Source organism: Pteropus medius, unplaced genomic scaffold, assembly GCF_902729225.1.
Source record: "Pteropus medius unplaced genomic scaffold, Ma_sr-lr_union100, whole genome shotgun sequence".
NCBI lineage: Eukaryota > Metazoa > Chordata > Mammalia > Chiroptera > Pteropodidae > Pteropus > Pteropus medius.
In genome coordinates this window covers 4,158,488-4,177,849 of record NW_024348242.1, presented here as the reverse complement: position 1 = coordinate 4,177,849, position 19,362 = coordinate 4,158,488, and the positions used below count along the sequence as shown (strand labels likewise).

General features: G+C 56.0%; 1 protein-coding gene and 1 pseudogene across 4 annotated transcripts in view; both read right to left on the bottom strand.

The window, feature by feature from the left end:
* Positions 1 to 19,362, bottom strand: part of LOC120616031 (membrane-associated phosphatidylinositol transfer protein 2-like) — a 103,299-nt gene that overhangs the window by 66,950 nt on the left and 16,987 nt on the right. The window contains exon 1 of one of the 4 annotated variants that reach the window (XM_039879308.1): positions 17,878 to 17,896. The exons of the other annotated variants lie outside the window; for them this stretch is intronic. The gene's annotated coding sequence lies outside the window, so the exon portion shown is untranslated. Of the gene's footprint in view, positions 1 to 17,877; positions 17,897 to 19,362 lie in introns of those variants that run through there. 4 annotated transcript variants of the gene reach the window in all.
* On the bottom strand, positions 18,416 to 18,531 carry LOC120616175 (uncharacterized; annotated as a pseudogene).

The window sequence follows — 19,362 nt, the reverse complement described above, 5'->3', positions numbered from 1 at the left end:
GCCTCTAGGAGTCCCCTCCCTATGTGTGGCCTCCCTCAAACAGGCTCCTCACCACAGACCCCACCCCGGAGGGAGCAGCTGGCCCACCCTCCCACCTGGGGCCTGAGGAGGGGGTTACGCTCCCTCCCTCCCGCGGGTGAAAGAGAGAAGCCCCCGGCCCTCGCCTCAGCCTCCATCCAGGAAAGGCTGCACAGGCAGTGGGGACAGAAAGTGTGCGTCACGGCTGCTGCCGTCCGAGGCCCTACCCAACTCATCAGCTCTCATGCTCCTCAGGAAGGAGACGTGCTGTGACCTTGCCTTGCGAGGCCGCCTCGCCTCTTCGGAGACGATGGCAGGAAGCGCCCCTCCCCGAGAGAGCCAGCCAGGGAGTCGGAGGAAGTGGCCACCTCAGAGCCTGGGCCCAGGGCCTTCCCCTTCGAGCCCCTACCTCAAGGACGAGGAGATTAACGGCAAATGCCAGAAGCTCTGCTCACCAGCCCAGAACGGCAACCATCTTCAACTTTGGAGAAGGAGCCTGAGGGCAGGGGATCCCTGGCTGGGACTCTGTCTTTGAGGCAGATCCCCTCTGCCACGGCCTCTGCCTCTGGAAGAGACAGCCAGGCAGAGCTGAGACAGCAACTCCAGCAGCCCCCCACCCCTGCCCTGCACCCACTTTGCCCCCGCCTCTGGAAGGAAGGGCTCCGAGCTCCTCTCCTCTCGAGACAAACCCTGCTCCTCACGCCCTTGCCCCCCTCGGCCCCCGTAGAGATGATGAGATGTCGCATCCTCCGTCTTTGGGCTGCCTCTCTCCACCCTGAGACTCTTGCCATCCAGGGCCCTTCGAGGTGAGAAGAGGGAGCCTCAGGAGACACTGATCCTCGTCACCGGCGAGTGCAGAGGTGAGAGTATAGCATGAGCCTCGGGCCACCGCTGAGGGTAAGCTCCGTGCAGGAGGGGGCGCGCGGCTGTTCCGCCCAGGTTTGTCCTAAGTGTATACCGGGCAGTCGATAAATATTCGCTGGGTAGACAAGGTAGAGCTAAGGAATCCCGAGTGAGGGCCCCCGGATAAGATGGCTGTGAGGCCACCGTCTGTGACACCACGGGACGGCTGCTCTTAGGAAGAGCAAGAACCCCAAACTGTGGAAGAGGAAACAGGAAGCGGAGCCTCTGCTGGAGGGGGGCCCCTCGGAGCAAGGCAGCTGGTGTCGGGGCTCAGGCCACCGGAGGTGACCTGGAGGGGCTGGGAGTCAGGGCTGGGTGCCCGCCACCCCCATGGCTGAGACACCTGGGCGGGCGAATGAAAACGCAGCAAAACACGCAGCACAGCATCTCCTTTCTTAGCACCTGGGGCCACAGCGACGGAAAAGAAGGAGCACTCACGGGAGGAGCACTCACGGGAGGAGCACTCACGGGAGGAGCACTCACGGGAGGAAGCGTGGAGACGCAGCAGGGCGATGCACCTGAGGCCCTGTCTGTCCTGCTGCTCTCTGGGGAACACTGGGGTGCCCAGAGGCGGGAAAGGACCCTCCCGCAGCCAGACGGCAAGGCAGGGCTGAGCCTGGCCCTGTCCCACGAGGTGGTCCCAGCCGAGTCTGGAAAGTCATGCCATGTCGTTTGGGGTCTGGACTTGGGGTCCGACCCTGGCACTGATGGGCCGTGTGACTGTGAGCCAGACACTTGGCCTCTCCAAGCCTTGGCTTCCTGGTGTGAAATGGGGCCATATGGCTCCTGCACAGGTTGTCATGTGCTCGGCGAAGCCAGCATGTGTGCGGCCCGCGGCCCAGGTGGACGGAGCGGAAACTGGGGGTGCTCATCCCAGCGCCCCCTCTTCGCCCTGTCAGGTGGGTTTCCCCAGATCCCTCACTAGATGCGCCCTGTGCACCCACAAAGCTCGAAGTAGCCAGTCAGTATCCGGAAAGACGTCTACGACAGGGTTTAAGAGAGGAAACGACATCGCCCCACCTGGTATCCCCACCAAAGGCCTTGCGTGACACGAGGGACAAGGCAAGGCCTGCGCCTGAGGCTGGGGACACGAAACGGAACAGGACAGCCAGGAGGCCCAGAAGGACCCAGTGCTCCGGCCCGTAAGCGAGGAAGAGCACACGGGCACCGGCGATCCGTCCTCCGGCCCCGGGCCCAGCACTGACTCGGCAGAGGGCCTCGGTCGCCCCGGGCCCGGCCGCAGTGTCTCAGGTAGGGAGACGGTCACGTGAAAACACACATGTGGTTGCGTCCACGTCGCTGACCACGGCTCGTCACGCTCATCACGCTCAGCCCCTGCCCACCACGGAGGCCGGGGAGCCCCGAAGCTACTCCCGTCCGGTCCCGTCGTCGGGGGCTGGGGAGGCACCAGGGTGCCCTGGGTGGAGGGGAGCAACCAGGTGGCGCTGTGTCTGGGTCTATGGCGACCCAAGACAGAACATCAGTCCTTCCCACTTAGTGCAGAGCCGCCAGAGTTTGCAAGAAGCAGGATGGATTAAGAACGGCCAAGCCCGCGTCCATCGGATAAAGTCAGATGTTTACGGAGGAAGGAGCCGGCAACGGAGCCCCTGTACCCCCAAACTCCAGAGCCGTGGGGCAGGCCTTGCCTGCGGTCTGCATCAGAAGGGTCCCCTCCATGTCCTGCTGCAGGAGGAAGGAGGTGGCTCTGCTTGCCAGGCACCCAGAAGGGTGTCAGGGCCCAGGACCCATGTGCCAGCCTCCTGCAGGGAGAAGCCCAGCGGGGAGGAGGTCGGACACCTGGTCGCTCTAATTATTCGGCGCCAACCCAACTGGGAGACCAGAAATCCCGATGTGCCCAGAGGACAGGACAGGGGATGCCCAGCTGCAGGACCCTTGTCTGACAGAGGGACGCAGTCCGGGGTGCGTTTGTGGAGGCTGCAGCTTGAAACACTTCCCAGGGCTCCCTGTGCTCTGGGTCAGGGAAGCAGAGCCCTCACCCCCAGCACACACGGCCAGCTTTCTTATCTCAGAAGTGCAGCTCAGAGCACTTTGGGACCGCAGGGCCTCAGGCTGCTTGGGGGAGGTTGGTAGAAGGGCTGGGGAAAGCTGCCCAGTAGAAGGAAGCATCCTGGTGCCCCAGGCAAAGTCAAGGTCAGCATCGTGGGGCTGTGATGCAAATGACTGGCTCTCATCCTCCCATCAAGCCCTTGCAGGTGGGCAGTGTGTGGCTGGAGCCCACCTCCACCAGACGCCCAGAGGCCAGAGACCAAACTGAAAAGGCAGAGACAGGGATTTCCAGGGACCCCAGGAGCAATCAGCCCATGAGAGGACAGAAAATTCCCAGGCATCTCGAAGGCCGAAGGCCACCCCCATCCCCAACCTCGGGCTCCCACTGAGACAGCTGTAGCCCACAACTGCAGCTCAACACACAGCCCTGTTTGTCTGACGCATCCCCAGGACCCGCATCTGTGCCCAGGGAGCAGTCTGCAGCCCAGGAGGCATCCCAGGGACCAGGACCAGAGGGCCAGCCTGTGGGAGCCGGGATCGTTCCAGAGCAGCCCTCCTCCAGGGGCTGGCCAGGCCTGGGCTCTGCAGTACCAGCCTGAGGCTGCCAGAGGCTAGTGGTCTTGACAGAGCTAAGCAAGAGGAATCTCGCAGTGGACACAGAGTCAGAGTTCAGAGGGAGACTGACTGGGGAGGCGAGAAGGGAGACGGCTCAGCACGGGGAGGTGCGGCCGCCGGAGACCGGCTCCTCACACGCCCCGTGCAATTCCACGCTCCGGGGAGTCACGGCCAACTCCGAACACTCCCTGGGAGCAGACCTGCAGGGGGCTGAGGCCCCCCCTTGGCCCTGCACCTGTCCACAGCCGCACGTGTCCCCCGCTTCACACGCCGGACCCCCAACGAACAAAGTGGCCCGGCGTCCCAGGGTCCAGTCCCCTGCTGGGCACGCCAGCTCCCCCCGTTTCTCACTCTGCGTTCCCCCCAAATCCACAGCTCTCCACGCGGCGTGCATTCTGCCTCTGAGCTTTCGTCATGACCTCTCCAACCCTTCCGTGAGGTCCCTGTAAGTCTCTCCATTCTAAAGGTTAGGGATGCACCATGGTGACACCAGCCCATGGTGAACAGGCGTTTGCAGGCCGCCCCGCCCCCCCGCCCCGCCCGGGTGAGAAGGTCAACTGTGACTCACACCTGGCAGAACTGAGAACTGGGAGCCACCTCCCCCCGGAGAAAAAATAAAACATGTGTTCTCACAGAAGTGCACCGTGGGGGGAATTATTTTACTGACAAAAGAGCATTTAAAATCCAAAAAGTGAATGCAGGGTCAGCTTAATGAGCTGAGGCAGCTGCTTGGGGAACAGAGCTGCAGCAGGAGGCAAAACATGACTGGGATGAACTGGGAAGACGCCGCCAGGTGACCCACTCCTCCCAGTGACCCCCACACACGATGGGAGGGCAGATGAGCCCAGCCCCTTCCGCTGAAACACAACTCCGAGCTGAGATTTGTGGCATGCACGCGTGCACGGACGAGCTTCTCACCCCCTGCAGCTGCGGGATTTGGGGGTGGGGTGGGGAGGTGGTTCTGAAACTAAATAATACATGTGTGTTGCTGTTTAGCAGAAACGAAAAGGAGACATTTTATTCCCTTACGTTTCCTCTCCCCCCAGTTTTACTGCCGTATAATTGACAAATAAAATTGTAATTCATTTAAAGTGTACGACGCGACGATTTGGTAGACGTATACATTGGGACGGCACAGGATTCGTCCCATCTAGTTAATGAACACATCCGTCACCTGACACATGTACCCTTTTTTTGGGGCGGGGGGGTGAGAACACAAGTTCTACTGCCAGCAAATTTCATTGATACAGTACAGTACAGTATTATGTGGTAGCGTCATCATATTATACATTAGATCCTCTCCTTTAAAGCTGTAAATCCAAATCTTCAATACGCTTCTTACGTGATTTGGAAAATTGGTGATGTGGCGGGGGCGGGGACAAACAAACAAAAAAATAAAACCAACCTCTAGAGACATGGACGAGAGACGTCTCCATTGCTTTCCTGAAAATGTTTCGAATCCCTGAGCCTTTTTTCCGGCCGCGGACGCGAATTAGCAAGTGGATCCGTTTCTCCGTGCAATTTCTATTAATAGGATATCAGTCTCTCCTTATCCTCGCTAAATAAATGTCAAACAAACCCTTAAAGAATACCATTTCGATGGGGTGCCAAATTGCTGGCTTGCCCAGACGTCCGCATGTCTCAAGCTGGCCCTGGATGAAAGCATAAGCTCCAAACACGTGGGCAGTGCGGCTGAAGTTAAACATCACTGTTGTCTCCGTTCTCTGTTGACATGGAGACCGTGAGACAGGTGGCGAAAGAACCAGCCAAGAGGGACGATGCGGATGGTCGCGGCACCGGAGTAATCCGGCCAGGTCGCCGGCCACAGGCCAGGGCTGCACGCCTGTGGCCCCATCTGGAGGCGTGGCTGCTCATTTTTTGCTTCTTAGGGACATAATTCACAGACCACAGAATTCGCCCTTTTGAAGTATATGGTTCAGCGGCATTTAGTCCATTCACAAAGTTGGCAATCGTCACCGCTACCTAGTTCCATAACGTTTCTATCACCCCAAAGAGACACCCATCCCCGTTGGCAGTCACGCCCACACCCCCTCCCTCAGCCCCCACGAACACCGTCTGCAACGCCGTCTGCTTTCTGTCCTGGGCGTGCACCTGTTCCGGACATTTCACACCAGTGGGTGCGCATGACACGTGGCCCTGTGCATCCGGCCTCTCTCACTCAGCGTCGCGGCTTCGAGGCTCGTCCACGCGGTCGCGGGTGTCGGGGCTTCGATCTTGCTCACGGCTGACTCATCGTCCAGTCTGGAGAGACCGCGTTTGCTTATCCCTCGGCTGCTGATGGACGCTTGGTGCGTCCCCACGTTTCGGCTCTCACGAACAGCGCTGCTAACGAACACGCACGCCTGGGTTTTTGTGTGGACGTATGTTTTCGGTTCTTTCGGGTATATACCTGGGAGTTCCTAATTTTTTAATAAAATAATTTAAAACAAATGACACATCTGGGTTTTTGAAAAGATGAAAAGGGTGCAGGGCGAGAGTGAGCCTCTCTCATCCCTGTTCCCTGGCGCCTAGTCCTCTCCCCTGCGGCCAATGCCCGTTTCTGGTTAATTCCCCAGACGCAGCCCGAACGCAGACACCCGAACGCAGACACCGTGCTTTATTCTAAAGTCAGCTGGCAGGGCGGAAGCCTGGCGACCAGAGTCGGCCTGGGAATGCTTCGCGAAGAGCACAGGGCCCAGCCCGCTGCTGTGCGCGCCCCCAGGAAGTCCCTTTGGTGGAGAAGAGGGGACATGGTGGCTGAGAGCAGGGGTCTGGCTCTGCATCTCTCGGCTTTGTGGCCTCGAGCAGCCTAACCTGTGGCTTGACCTCCTCTCTGGGACTCAGAGCGCTGACGACCAGCACCTGCTTCACGGACTTGCCACGAGGAGCCCGGGAGCTAGCGAGACGGAGTGGTGCTGCGCGCCAGGCCTGGACACGGTAAGCGCTGTGCTGGCTGAGGCCGTAAGGGGCTGCAGCCGCACCTCGGGCCTGACCCTCAGTCCCCCGTCTGCAAAGTGGGGGTGGGTACCTCCCACATGCAGCTATAGTGGAGAACTCACGAGACCCCTGGGCGAGCCCAGCGAGCCGGCATTTCTGAGCAGCTCACAGGAAGTCCACCTGGCTGAGTTGCATCCCCACGTCCCCTGGGGCTGCTCCAGGCTCCTCCCCAAGGAGAGGCCAGGTCTCCCTGCTCTGCCTCCCACAGCCCAGAACTCTCCCAATGGAGCAGATGGGCCGAGTTCCCTGCACCTGCTCTCCCACAGGCACCTTGGACCCCCTACCTGGGGCCAGCCGGCTGGATCTCTCACTTCTTGTCCCTACCCCGCTTCTGGATCTTTCTCTCTGCTTTCTCAACAGACACTCTACTCTGGAGCACGGCTTCTCTCTCCGTGAAGCCTGTTAGAGGCAGCAAGAAACCCTCGGAGACCTTCGAAGTGGAGAGGCCTCCAGGGAGGAGGGGAACATTAGCAGGGCCATTAGGGAGCTGTCGGGAGCGTTTTTTTCCCCCAGCTGGCAAATGGCAAAGCAGAGCCTGAAGAAGAAAGCCCAGGCCCGGGAGAGCGGAACGAGGAAGAGAGACGGAGCCATGCTTCCTTGAGCGTGCAAAAGTTCATGGAGGAAAACACCCAACACACACACACGCGCACGCACACACACACACACGCGCGCGCGCGCGCCTAACAAAAAAAAGGAGAAATTCTTAGCCTGCAGCAGTTGGTAGCATTATGTAAAATCCTAAGCCCACAAAAATATCATTTGGATGATAAAAAGTTAAATTTAGCTAAGTACAGAGTGACTAATACTATGAGGGAGAGGCGGCTCCTGCAGTTGCCTGGAGCTGATACAGCTGGCTTTTAGAAACTTTTGACAAGTAACCAGGGCCTGGTGCGGCACAGAATAACAGATTATGTAATAAGAGGCACAGCCATTAGCCATATGAGACAGACAGCGAACAGGGGAGGGGACAGCTGGGGTCTGGCCGGAGCTTCCCCAGCAGAACCTCGCCTCCGAAAGCCAGGGCCATGGGAACCTGGGTGTTCCAGGGCGCAGCCAGGCCTCGCGTGGGTGTGCAGGAGGGGGTCCGCTCGGCCTCTTCTGCAAAGAACTTTTCTCAGAGTGGTTGAGAGAGACAGTTACTTTGATGGCCCCCCAGTGAGCCACGGCCTTGTGGCGTCGTCCCCTCCCGTTAAAGCCAGTCTGGCCCCGCGACCTGTTTTAACCAACAGAATGGTGTGAAAACAATGCTGTGCCCAGTTCGGACCCACGCCTTAGCACGGCTGATTCAGACAGACGGCCCCATAGCCGTGTCACAGCAGCAAAAGGCAGAGGCAGCCCACGTGTCCATCAGCAGGAGAGCGTAGTCAAGCTCTACAAAGGAATATGAGGCAGCCCTAAAAAGGTGAAAAATTCTGGCACATGGATGAACCTTGAGGGCCATTAGGCTAAGTGAAATAAGCCAGACACAAAAGGACAGACACTGTATGACTGTTTATCTGAGGGAGCCAGATGAGTCAAATTCATAGACAGGAAGTAGAATGGTGGGGGCTGGGGGCAGGTGGCCAGGAGCTGGCATTTAATGGGGCGCAGAGTTTCAGTTCAACTTGATGAATAGAGTCTGGAGGTGAATGTTGGTGACGGTTTGCACGACCATGTGAACGTGCTGGACGCCACTGAGCTGTGCGCTTATAAAGGGTCACAGTAGTACCATTTACGTTATGCATACTTTTACTACACTAAAAATATTAAATTTTTAAAAAAGACAGTGATGGATGGGGCTCCCGGAATGCTTCTGTGTTTTCCTGCCATGGAAGGACCCAACACCCCGGGGGTCACAGAGCCGTCAGAAGCCCGAGGGGAACCGATGCCCAGCCAGCAGCCCCCACTGACACAGCCAAGGGCTGGCCCCGGATGCCGGCCACGGGAATGGGGACACTTTGGAAATTCATCTCTGCTCTTCAGTCAGGCTGCCTCCACCGAGCCCTGCCCAGATCGCCGCATCGTGGGCAAATAAATAAAAGGGTGTCTTAAGCCGCTACGTTTGGGGCTACCTGGTTGCGGTGACAGGTAACTGAATTTCTAATGGGTTTGCGGGGAATCCCTTTCACACTCTCACATGCGAGTCGCTAAGGGAAGTCAGTGCCCGAGCGAGTCTGGGGAAGAGACTCATTTTCCGCTCCCTAAATCCCAGTGGAATGAATGCGGAAATCAAGCCTCGTGCTGAGTTTCGAACAGCTGCCGTGAGGCTGGGGGACTTCGATGATCCGACAGAGTAGCCAGGCCACCAGCTGACGGACTCAAGCTGTCACTGCGTCACTCGACTCTCCATCATCCCGTCCAGAGCAGAGATCCGTAGACGGTGGGCAGATATCTGTGGGGGTCCCTATGTGCCGCGAGATGGGGCTGAGACCAGGGCCCAGCTGGCTGACTCTGGGCAACTCAGTTCCCACTCTAGGCCTCAGTTTCCCCGTCTGTACAGTGAGGAAGTCGATCTCAAAACGAAACAAAACAAAACAAAACCCTCTCCATTCAGCGCCAGCATTCTGCAGGCCTACAGTTTTGGCAGAGGGGACCAGTGACACAGAATCCACAACACTGAACCACGTCCAGACGACTGTCACGCAGATCCACAAGGCCGGCTCGGAGCCCCCCTCTCGCCTCTCATGGATTCGTTCATTCATTCCATGACATGTCCCTGGGGCGGTCTGGCTTGGTCCAGTTTCCTCTGCCTAAATTACATTTTAGCCCCTGGATTCAAGTGGGGCTGTGTGACTAGTTCTCTGAGTAGAGGGACGCACATGCCTTCCAGGCCTGGCCCCCCAAATGGCCCCTGTGATGCTTCGTGGCTGGGATTCAGTGGAGGACCCCAAGGGAGCCCCAGGGGATGGCAGATACAACAGGAAAGGATCCTGAACCCCCCGATTCACACTGCACAGAGTCACCCCCAGAGCATCCAATTCAGCTATGACAAGAGTGAAAACAAGCCCTCATTGTGATAAGCCACTGAGATTAGGGGATTGTTTGTTGCAGCGGCTAGTAGCAGCTAGCATTACTTACCTTAACTAATACAGTCACCAAACTGTCACTACATGTCATATGTGTGAGAGATAAATGGGAAAATTAGGCCTAAGGCCTAATCTTGGCCCTCTGGGCACCAGAAGTCTAGTTGATAATTCAGGGAGATTGGACCAGTTCTGCACCCTGCAATCACACACTAAGTCCAAGAGCTTCTTCATATTATTCATACTACCTGCTTCCAAAAACCTTACGACATAGGTTCACCTCCCAAAAATAACTAGATGAATCAAGCGAAGAAACCACAAAGGAAGGAAAAAACCTACACCGATACCCGTAACTGAGGACGATTCACAAGCAAATTAGTAAAAAAAAAAAAAAAAAATCTTAGCCATGTGCTTCCTGGTAGGCAAAGCAAAAAGGGAAACATGCTTGGCCACAGCGCTCTCGCCAATGGTGAGAAACATCACATCGGCTCATGATGAGAAACGATCTCTGTCTTTGCTAAGAGCGCAGAGGGAATGCTCCCCAGTCGCCGTGTCTGAGCAGGAGGCAGCTGGAGGAACCCAGGCTTGCCCTGGGCGCTGCTCCCTCCGTGGGGCAGGGCCAGCTTGGCAGCCCTGCCCGCGGCCGGACTGGCTCTTGAGTAATTCTTCAGAGTAATTCTTCATGCTGCTGATGCCAACACGGCAACGCCATGATAATGACGGGAAATATTTACACACCGCGCCACTGACGGGTTGTTTAGACCATCTGGCTACTAGATGCAGCAAGGATTGTGGAACACATGGCCCGTCCACGAGCACTGTGCCTTAGCACTGACGGGGGACAGCTCAGGGGTTCAGGCAGCATCCCCGTCACACTCCCGACCGTGGGACCCCGGGCCTCAGCCGGCCTGTGCCCCCTGCCAGCCTCGGGCAGCCACGGGTCGGGAGCAGAGCTCTCGTGTGCCCGCCTCTGCTCTGCCCGGTCTGGGCCTTTATCAAGGATCTCTTTAGGACACGAGCGTTCCAAACGTGACCTCGCTTGGCAAGACAGCTCCGACTCCCCGGCCACCTGGGGACCTCTCCGGTGATCTCGTGGGACCGCCTGGAAGTCCCAGGGGCAAATTCAGCACAGTCCGCAGGAGTCTGAAGCCACTTCTGCGTAGGCTTTGCCACGCTCCGGAGGACGCAGGGCCGAGGACGCGGTATTGCAGCTCCCAACAGGTGGACGATGGTGACCTAACCGTGCCTCAGCGAGAATTTCTTCTTCCTTCTGTCTGCATGGCTTGGCTGAGCTCCGATACCAGGCTGAAAACGGAGACTTTTTTTTTTTCTGGGTTGACGTTAAATTTTTTCCTTTTCCTTTTTTTTTTTTTTTTTTTTAAATTTGGGGTGTTGGGCAAATTGTTTTATAGTTATTTTCTCAACTTCCGTAAAAGCAAAAAAGTTCCATTCGGAGCCTGTTCAAAAGTAGCAGTTTTCTTAAATGAGAAGCCCATGCCTGCTGCCCTGTGACTGTGGCGAGTCATGTCACCTTCTTGACAACTGTGAGTCAAACGGAAACTTTTCACACACGTTTGCTTGGCCCTTGACGCTGTGACGAGGGCCTTCGGAGGGGCGTGCCCGTACGGGAGGCCAGTCGTGTTTCCATCAACTGTGAACCACAGATATGAGTTCCCTTTGTAACAGGCAGCCTCTAAGATGTGAAGTGCCCCAGACAGACTGTCCTATGCCTGGGCAGCACAGGGATCGGGTTCCGGTGCTGGCTGTCCACCTCGCCTTCTGGAATCTGTGTTTTGGCTACGAAACGAGAGGGATGAGGCCATGTGGCTCAAAGTGACTTCCTGCCCCAATGGCCATGAGCTCAGGGGTCTCTGTGGACTGGGAATAATGTTCTTTCCTAGGACTGGCGCTTCTCTGTCTGCAAGCACAATGAGGACCACAGAGTCTACACGTGGAGGGAGGACCATGAAGCGAGTCAGAGGCCACCCCGGCTGTGTGACAGTGGGCACCTCCACACCGTCTAAAAGCACTGAGACAGCGGCCTGAGCTGCCTGCCAAGGATTACAGTTTGGGAAGACAATTTTCACTGGCCGCACACCCAGAACCTCGGGGAGGCCAGGTGGCCATGCAGAGGCCTAGGTGACATCTCTGCACCTGCTGAGCTGTCCGCTCTGAGCCAAGTCATTTCAAACAGACATCTGCTCCCTTCACCTGCTTCTAGATGGGGCTGGGCGGATGGTCTTTTTGCAAAAGTTACCTGACCCCTGGGGATGTAGGAATATGGTGACAAAACACTGCTCCCAGGTCACCGCTCATTGCACTCATGTCAGGCTCAGAAAACACCCCGCGGCAGGCCAAGGACAGGCATGGCGCTTAAACACGGAGAAATGAGACGGCCAGGTGGCCCCAGGCCTCCTGGGACAGGGACCGGTTCTTTTTGGGGACCTCAGAGCCCCTGCAGGCCCAGCCCAAGCTCCTTCTCGTCTCCAGCCCTTAACGTCTCGCACACCCCAAGGAGCAGGTCAAGGCCGGGCACCATCAGGCCCCTGCAGGCTCAAGGCGAAAGGGGAATGGAGCGAGGTGTTCAAAAAGCCCTGCTTTTTCTCTTTTTAGTCCTAGATTAGGTCTTTCCCATTTCTTGGTGTCCCTTCGTTCGTGACAGGACGGCTACAGTGAATTGTTAGCTTTTCTACGCAGTGTGGTTAAGTATACGTCACATAACATTTTACCGCCGTGGCCAATTTCAAATGCACAGGTTAGTGGCATTAGAGACACTCGTAGTGCTGTGCGGCCATCACCAGCAGCCACCTCCACAACCTTTCACCTTCCCCACCGAAACCCCGTCCCCCTTACACACTAAACCACCCCCCAACCATACCCACCCCCCAGGCCCCAGTGACGCTGTGAACGGCAGTGCCTTAAAAATAATGCCCTTACTTGGCAAACTAATTTTGTAACTTTACAAGTCCTGCTGTGATTTTAAAGGTTTCGGTGCTTCTCAAACACTTGGTGAAGGACGAGCTGACCGAGAGAGGGGACGAGGCAGCCGCTGCCCCCCACCCTCACTGGGAGGGAACCTTCCAGGCCACCACCTGCCTGCAGGAATGCAGGGCCCCTCCTCTGGCATTCTTACCTGGCTGTGCCAGGAACCCTGCAGGAGCTGCCCTTTGTGGTAGGCACTCACACAGTTTTCTCCAGATTTTCATTTTACTTAAAAGCTCTTCCTTGCCTGGGGTTTTGAGGTTAAAAACCACCGCCTCGCACTCTCATCGTAAGTGGGGGTGTAAACCGGCAGACACACATGGAGATCAGTTTGGCAACGGCTATCGAAAGGCTATCGAAAATAAAAGGAAAACACCCCTTGACCCAGCCATTCTGCTTCTGGGAATTATCCCATGGATATGAGTGCATTTGCACGGAAACCTACGAACCAGCACACTCACTCCGGCACCGCTGCCTTCCAATTTTCTGCTATTAAAATCCAAACCTCCATGCAAAGGGAACCGGTTTAACAAATGACTGGAGCAGCCAAATGCTAAGCCCATCATCAGAGACCCAGCCACCCAAATGGGCCGACAGAGGGCCGCCTCCAGGATTCCTGAATCGTTAAGTCAAATAAGCAGGTGCACAATGGTTGGCAGCCATTCATGTGTTGTTGTCTTTTTTTCCAAAAAGTAATACATATTCATATATGCAGAAAACCTCCCTGAAAGAGTACGGACACACAAAAACTAGCAACCTGCAACGGAGGGGGGCAGGGGGGAGGCCGCAGGCTACTGTAACTGTCTGCAGGGCGGAGCCTGAACACGAGGGTCCTAAGAAATCCTTACCTATCGACTCTTTGTAATTTGGTGCCCAGTATAATGTGTTCCTCATCGAAACAATGTTTTTCATATCAAATAAGATCTTTATTATCTATTTTATTACTGTGTTGCTGAATGGTCACCTAGGAGCCTGTTAAGTTCCATAAATCAAGGACTGTATCTATCTTTCTTTCTTTCTTTATTTGCTTGTTTATTTATTTATTTATTTGTATCTATCTTTAAAACTTTGCCAATGTCAGGTGTAATATCACATATAACTTTCTGGGTGTTTTGGTTTTGTTTTTGTTTTTTTTAAGCAAATGGAAGAATGAGTGAGCAAATGATTAAGTGAATGAATAGTGAAGAACAGCATTTGAAAAATAACGTTCTTTGAGTTCTACAATGCCGTGAGTCTTGAGTCGTCGGGGAAAACAAGCAGAAACAGAAGCTGATCGATCGTCGAGCTCTAAATAGAAAAAGTGAACTCAGTAACACACGAGGAAGATGCGTGCCACGAAAGGTAATGATAAGTCAATGCCAAAAGTTTAAAGTTTCTAAAATTTAAATGTTAATAACTAACGTTTCTTTCGGAATAGCAGAAAGCGAAGGAAATAATAGGCAGTCCAAACAATTCTAAGATATTTTTAATGTATTTGCCACCTTACAGTCTACCTTTTAACTTTGTGAACTACAGATTCCTAAAGAACGCTCAAGTTCAGAAAGCCATTGCACTCCAGCGAGTCACTACCATTTTTAAGAGCTCTCCGGGGATCTTAAAAATCATCCCAACTTGGGAACTGAAGCCTATGAGGCCCTAATTCTTGCCCTGTCGACCTCCAGACCCAGCTGGAAGGCCGGCAGTGACCTTGACCATTTAGAAGCGGGCAGAGCAGCAGAGCGAGGCCACTGGGCATCAAGGAAAAAGCTGTCACAAAGCCCAAGGTCTTCGGCCTTCAGAAAGTTACAGAGCGTTCCCCCTGCCGGGCGGTCACACAAACGACTATGGTTAAAACGAGGCAAATAATAATAATAACGGTAGCAAAGCCACCCTGAGGACGGAGAAGGAAAAGAAACGAAAGGCAGGCTACTGAAAAAGGAATTCTGGGGAACCACAGTCTGGCCGACGCGCCCCATCCAGCTCTCCCGAGGCCTCCCGGAACGGCTCTGTTGGTGACATCACGACTTCGTCTGCAGCTCGCAGCCCCAGGCAGCTGAACGACTCCACGATTTCTAAAAGTCTGAATTACATCTAGTGTTCACTGTTTATTGAAAGAGACGCCTTCGAGAAAGGTCAGGACACTTACTAAGGGAAGGCGAAGGGCTGGTTCACGAGGTTTGCTCACATGGGGACAGGGATGTGGCTGTGTCTGTGCTCCGGTTTCCGGCAGGAGCTCATGACGTACTTCTGACCACCAGACTGTTCTCACCGGAATCCAATTCCCACTCGCCACGGCGGCCTCGGAGATGCCAGAGCAGGGACCCGCGACAGAGCCAAGGGTAATGCCGAGAGCCCGTCTCGGACAGTGCGCTGAGGTCCATCTCTCTTCAAACTGCACCCATCGTCAGGGCTTGGTGCTAAGCTTAAAATAACGGCCACCCGGCCTTGGTGATGGCAGCCGAGTGGTGCACAGGTGTGTCCGAGGCCTTCTCAGAGGTTCCTCAGATGCGCCTGTGAGGAAGGCATTGTGCGGTGAGAAACAGCTTTGACCCGACCTTGGAGGAGTTCTGGAACGATCTGCAGATGTGACACCATCGTCCCTGCCTTTCCCAGGATTTGGGGGGCCAGGGAGGCAGAGAGGCTGGCGGCTGCCTAAGACTGTTGGGTGTTACTCTCCTTCCTGACCAGGAAGCAAGGCCGCTGGTTTGTCGGCACCCGAGCAAACAGGGGGTGCTCCCCATCTCCACGAGCCGCCGGTCACCCCAACGCACAGAAAAGCGTGGCCGTTGCACACTTATTTTGCAACTCGGCCACCATGCTATCTTATCACTGCTAATTAGTTTTCAGCGTGTCTGCTTTGAAAACCTGAGACGACGGCCGCGCCCATTTCGAAACACTAACTTGGCGCCCTCCTTCCTAAGAGCCCTGCCCCTCGTCTTTCTTGGCCCACGTCCTGGCTCCATCTAGGGCAGTGACGAATAGCGACGAGGGAGAGTGTGCTCGTCTTGCAACCGGCATGAAAGGTACTGCCTCTTGGAGCGGCACCTGCTAGACGCTGTCTGGCCCCGTAACCCCTTGACGACCCAGCCCCAGAAGCATTCTGTGCTCCTCAAACACTTTGAAAAAGGCTGCTACCGCGTTCCACTATGAAAACGGGAGTAAGTCGCTGCCGATCGGAGACGCTCGCTGCCGAAATCTGAGCCTACGCCCCCCATCTCTGTCTTCACGAGGAATCGATGTTGACGTCTGTCAGATGCTTCGCTGGCATCTGTTGAAAGCATCTATGCTTTTTTTCCTCCTCTCTATTTTTCTTTTAGTAGGTCTCCTAGTATTTACACCTCTGCTCATGTTTCCGAGGCTGGTCCACACCTAGTGTCATGAGCCTCGTGCTGGGTGCCACCCTGGGGCAGCACAGAGGGAGACACTGACCAAATAGCTCCAGAAACAGAGGGAAAAGGACCACGGAGAAAATGGCACACGTGCAGACGCATACGTGCACGCACACACACGCACACACACACACACAAGCGCATTCCACCTGAACAGCAGGCTAGTTAGTATTTGTGAATTCATGTCACGCAAAAGGCACAGGAGGACTCGAGGAACCACACGAGTGAGATCAATCACAGATGGCTTCCTGCAGGAGTTGGCAGAGGACCGAAGGACAGGCTGGGAGTGGGGGCATCTGGATTTGAGTACTGCCCCACATGGGGCCCAAGGGTACACTGTCCCGGCCCATCATCTTCTCGGCGGTAAAACAGAAATAATCGTAGAGCACTGATTCAGCTTCTTGCGTTCACAGATGGAGGCTGAGATTCAGAGAGGAGAGCTGACTTGCCCAAGGTCACCGAGCCACTCCTGTCACCCTTCTTGGTGCCAGAAGGAGGGGGAGAGAAACGAAGAGAGCTTTGAGGTGCTGGGTAGAAGGAAGCGGGGGACACATCGTGTGTGGTAACTTCCCTGTAACGAACATCGTGTGGCTGAGTCACGAGGTGGCCAGAGTGCGGGGTGCAGGGTGTAGAGGCCAGGGGCCGGGGGGCTGGCCAGGAAGAGGGGATGCACCTGGAGCCACCTCTGGCCTCCCGTATCCACATGCCTGAGCGGACACACAGGGACTATGAATGACTTTTCATAGTCATTCATTCATTCATTCACTCACTCGCTCATCAAATACAGAGACTGTCGTGGATTGAAGGGTACGCCCCCGAAATTCATGTCCTTTTGGGACCTCATTTGGAAACAGGGTCTTTGCAGATGTGCTTAGTTAGGATGAGGCCATGCTGGGGAGAAGGTGGGCCCTGGACTTCATGACCGGTGTCCTTCTCAGAAGAGGAGGGAGACGCACGGACACTCGCAGAGGGAAGACCACACGCGAAGACGGAGCCAGGGATGCAGCGATGTGTCCACGAGTTACAAAGGCCAGGACAAAAGGCCACCACCGGAGCTGGGAGAGGACAGTCTCCCTCGGCACCTCCAGGGGAAGCCAGCCCTGCCCACAGGTGGACTTCCGGCCCCCGGAACTGCGAGGGAGGAAGACGCGGCCCCAGGAAACCAGTGAGAAAGCAGGAAGCTGCGAGGGGAGGGGACACTGGGTTCCGTCCATTTGGAACCCCTCAAATATCGCATGGCACCCAGCCCAGCCCCAGTCACGTGCTCCTCCTCCTAGCCAGCCAGCCAGCCACGCCCTCCTGCACTCCCAGGACATCTGGGAGCCTGGTACCCCTTGCTGGAGGGGACCAAGGATCCCAGCGCTTCCCACGGGCCAGACACAAGACAGTCCAAGTGCTTACGAAGCCCCGTGAGGCACCAGGCACCGTGCTGGGCACCATCGGTGTCCCTTAAACCAAACAGGAAGGAGCTCGGAGAGAGAGCACGACCTGCGAGTCCCCACGGCAGCTCCGTGGCCCGGGCTGCCTGCATGGGCCTCAGCCACAGGGGCCACCCTCTCCACCCCTGGGGCACAGCACCCCGAGCCATCTCCCCCTCGCCTCGCAGCTACGGACGCCAGGGCCCAGGGCGATGGCATCTGCTCTCTGAAGAGGTATTTGTCTTTCCACTGGCCGATAGCAAGCAAGCGCCATGAAAGGACATGGCCGAGGTCAGGTGCACAGCACTCCACAGAGACAGCTGTCATTCACACACGACCACCAGACCCCGCTGTCAATGGCTGGGAATGCCCGCCCCAGGAGCACGAGGACTGAGGACTGGTGCAGGCTGGCGGCTGAGCTGGTGGCCTCGGCCAGCTGCAGGTGCGGGGACCTGTCCCAAAGCCCGGGGCCAGCAAGGTGCTCCACAAGAGCAGAGGCAACGTGTGACCAGCCCAAGACCTACTCGGGGTGCCAAGGCAGGCCGGGGATTGTGGGGCATTTTTTACCACGGAATCACGTTGAAGTGTCCAATCCGGTGGCAGTAAGATCATCACAGCGCTGTGGAACCATCGCTGCTACTTCCAGGTTTTCATCGTCCCACACGGAAGCCCTGCAGCCCAGCCCCCGGCCCCCACCATCCTCCTCCTGTCTCGATGGACCTGCCTGTCTCAGGCACCTCACGTGAGTGGAGTCACTACTGTCCCTTACGTCTGGCTCCGTTCACTCGGCACCACGTTGCCGAGGTTCCTCCATGCTGTGGCCTGTGTCAGAATCTCCTCCCTTTTTACGGCCCGGTGGTGTTCTGCTGTGGGGACAGACCACATTGGTTTGCTGACTCACCTGCTGGTAACTCTGCGTTTAACCATTTGCAGACCCGCCGGACTCCCCCAGCAGGGGCACCGTTTGTTTATTTGTTTATTTATTTATTCATTCGTTCATTCGTTTATTTTTAATTTTTATTTTAGGCGAGGCAACCCTTGGTTGACCTCACAGACTGCAAGGACCTTGTCAGCTTACGATCCCTTATTTTTTATTTATTTTTTACGCCTACAGCACCTGGTCTTCCTAGGTGGTCCCCCATCCAAGTACTCACCAGGCCCAACCCTGCTTAGCTTCCGAGATCAGACACCGGGCGTGCTCAGGGTGGCATGGCCGTAGACTGCACCGTTTTACGTTCCTGCCATCGATGTGCAAGGGTTCCAGTTTCTCCCCAGCCTCGGCAACACTTGCCATTTTCCATTCATGGGGATAATAGCCAAGCCTGAGCTTTTAAAGGGCCGGAAGGGGCAAGTGCCACGGGAGACGGCCGACACCTGGCGTCTGTCCCTTGTCGCCTGCGTTCTGTACGGAGCCACGGAGAGGACGCTGTTTGTAGGGCCATGAGAATTCTGTTCCAGTCCCAGTGTGGGGCTCACGGCTGTGCCTCTCTGGACAAATACTTGGACCTTTCGGAGCCTCAGTTACGCCCACCGCAGGGACGGAGCTAACGTGCCACGTGCCAGTTCCCGCTGGAGGCGGGACACTGACTCCACCGCAGGAACGGAAGGGAAAAGATTTTCATAAACTCCGCAGGGCGACGCACAGATTTCAACCTCCTTTGGTGTATCTTTTACGAAGGTGGAGGGAAAGGACTAGAATACTTTTCCCGTCAACCTCCTCTTTCTCCGCCTTCAAACGGAGAAGCCGAAATACAGGAAAAAGCAGCGAGACAAGGAGGGGAAACGTCTCCAGACCCCCCGGGGACGGCGTTTGTCATCGGAACAACGGCTGGATGGACCACGCACGTGCACGCACGGGCGCTGGGGCCTCACTGTAGCCCGAAGACTGCCCAGGTCACCTGACACCGGATGCAGAGGCAGGTAGGGCAGGAATTAATTATCATCCCAACTCGTCAGGTAAGGAAGTCCCAGGGAAGGGAAGCGGCCCTGCCCAAGGTCATAGGGCACGTCTCTGTCTCTCTGCCTTGCGTACACACACGCACACACACACAC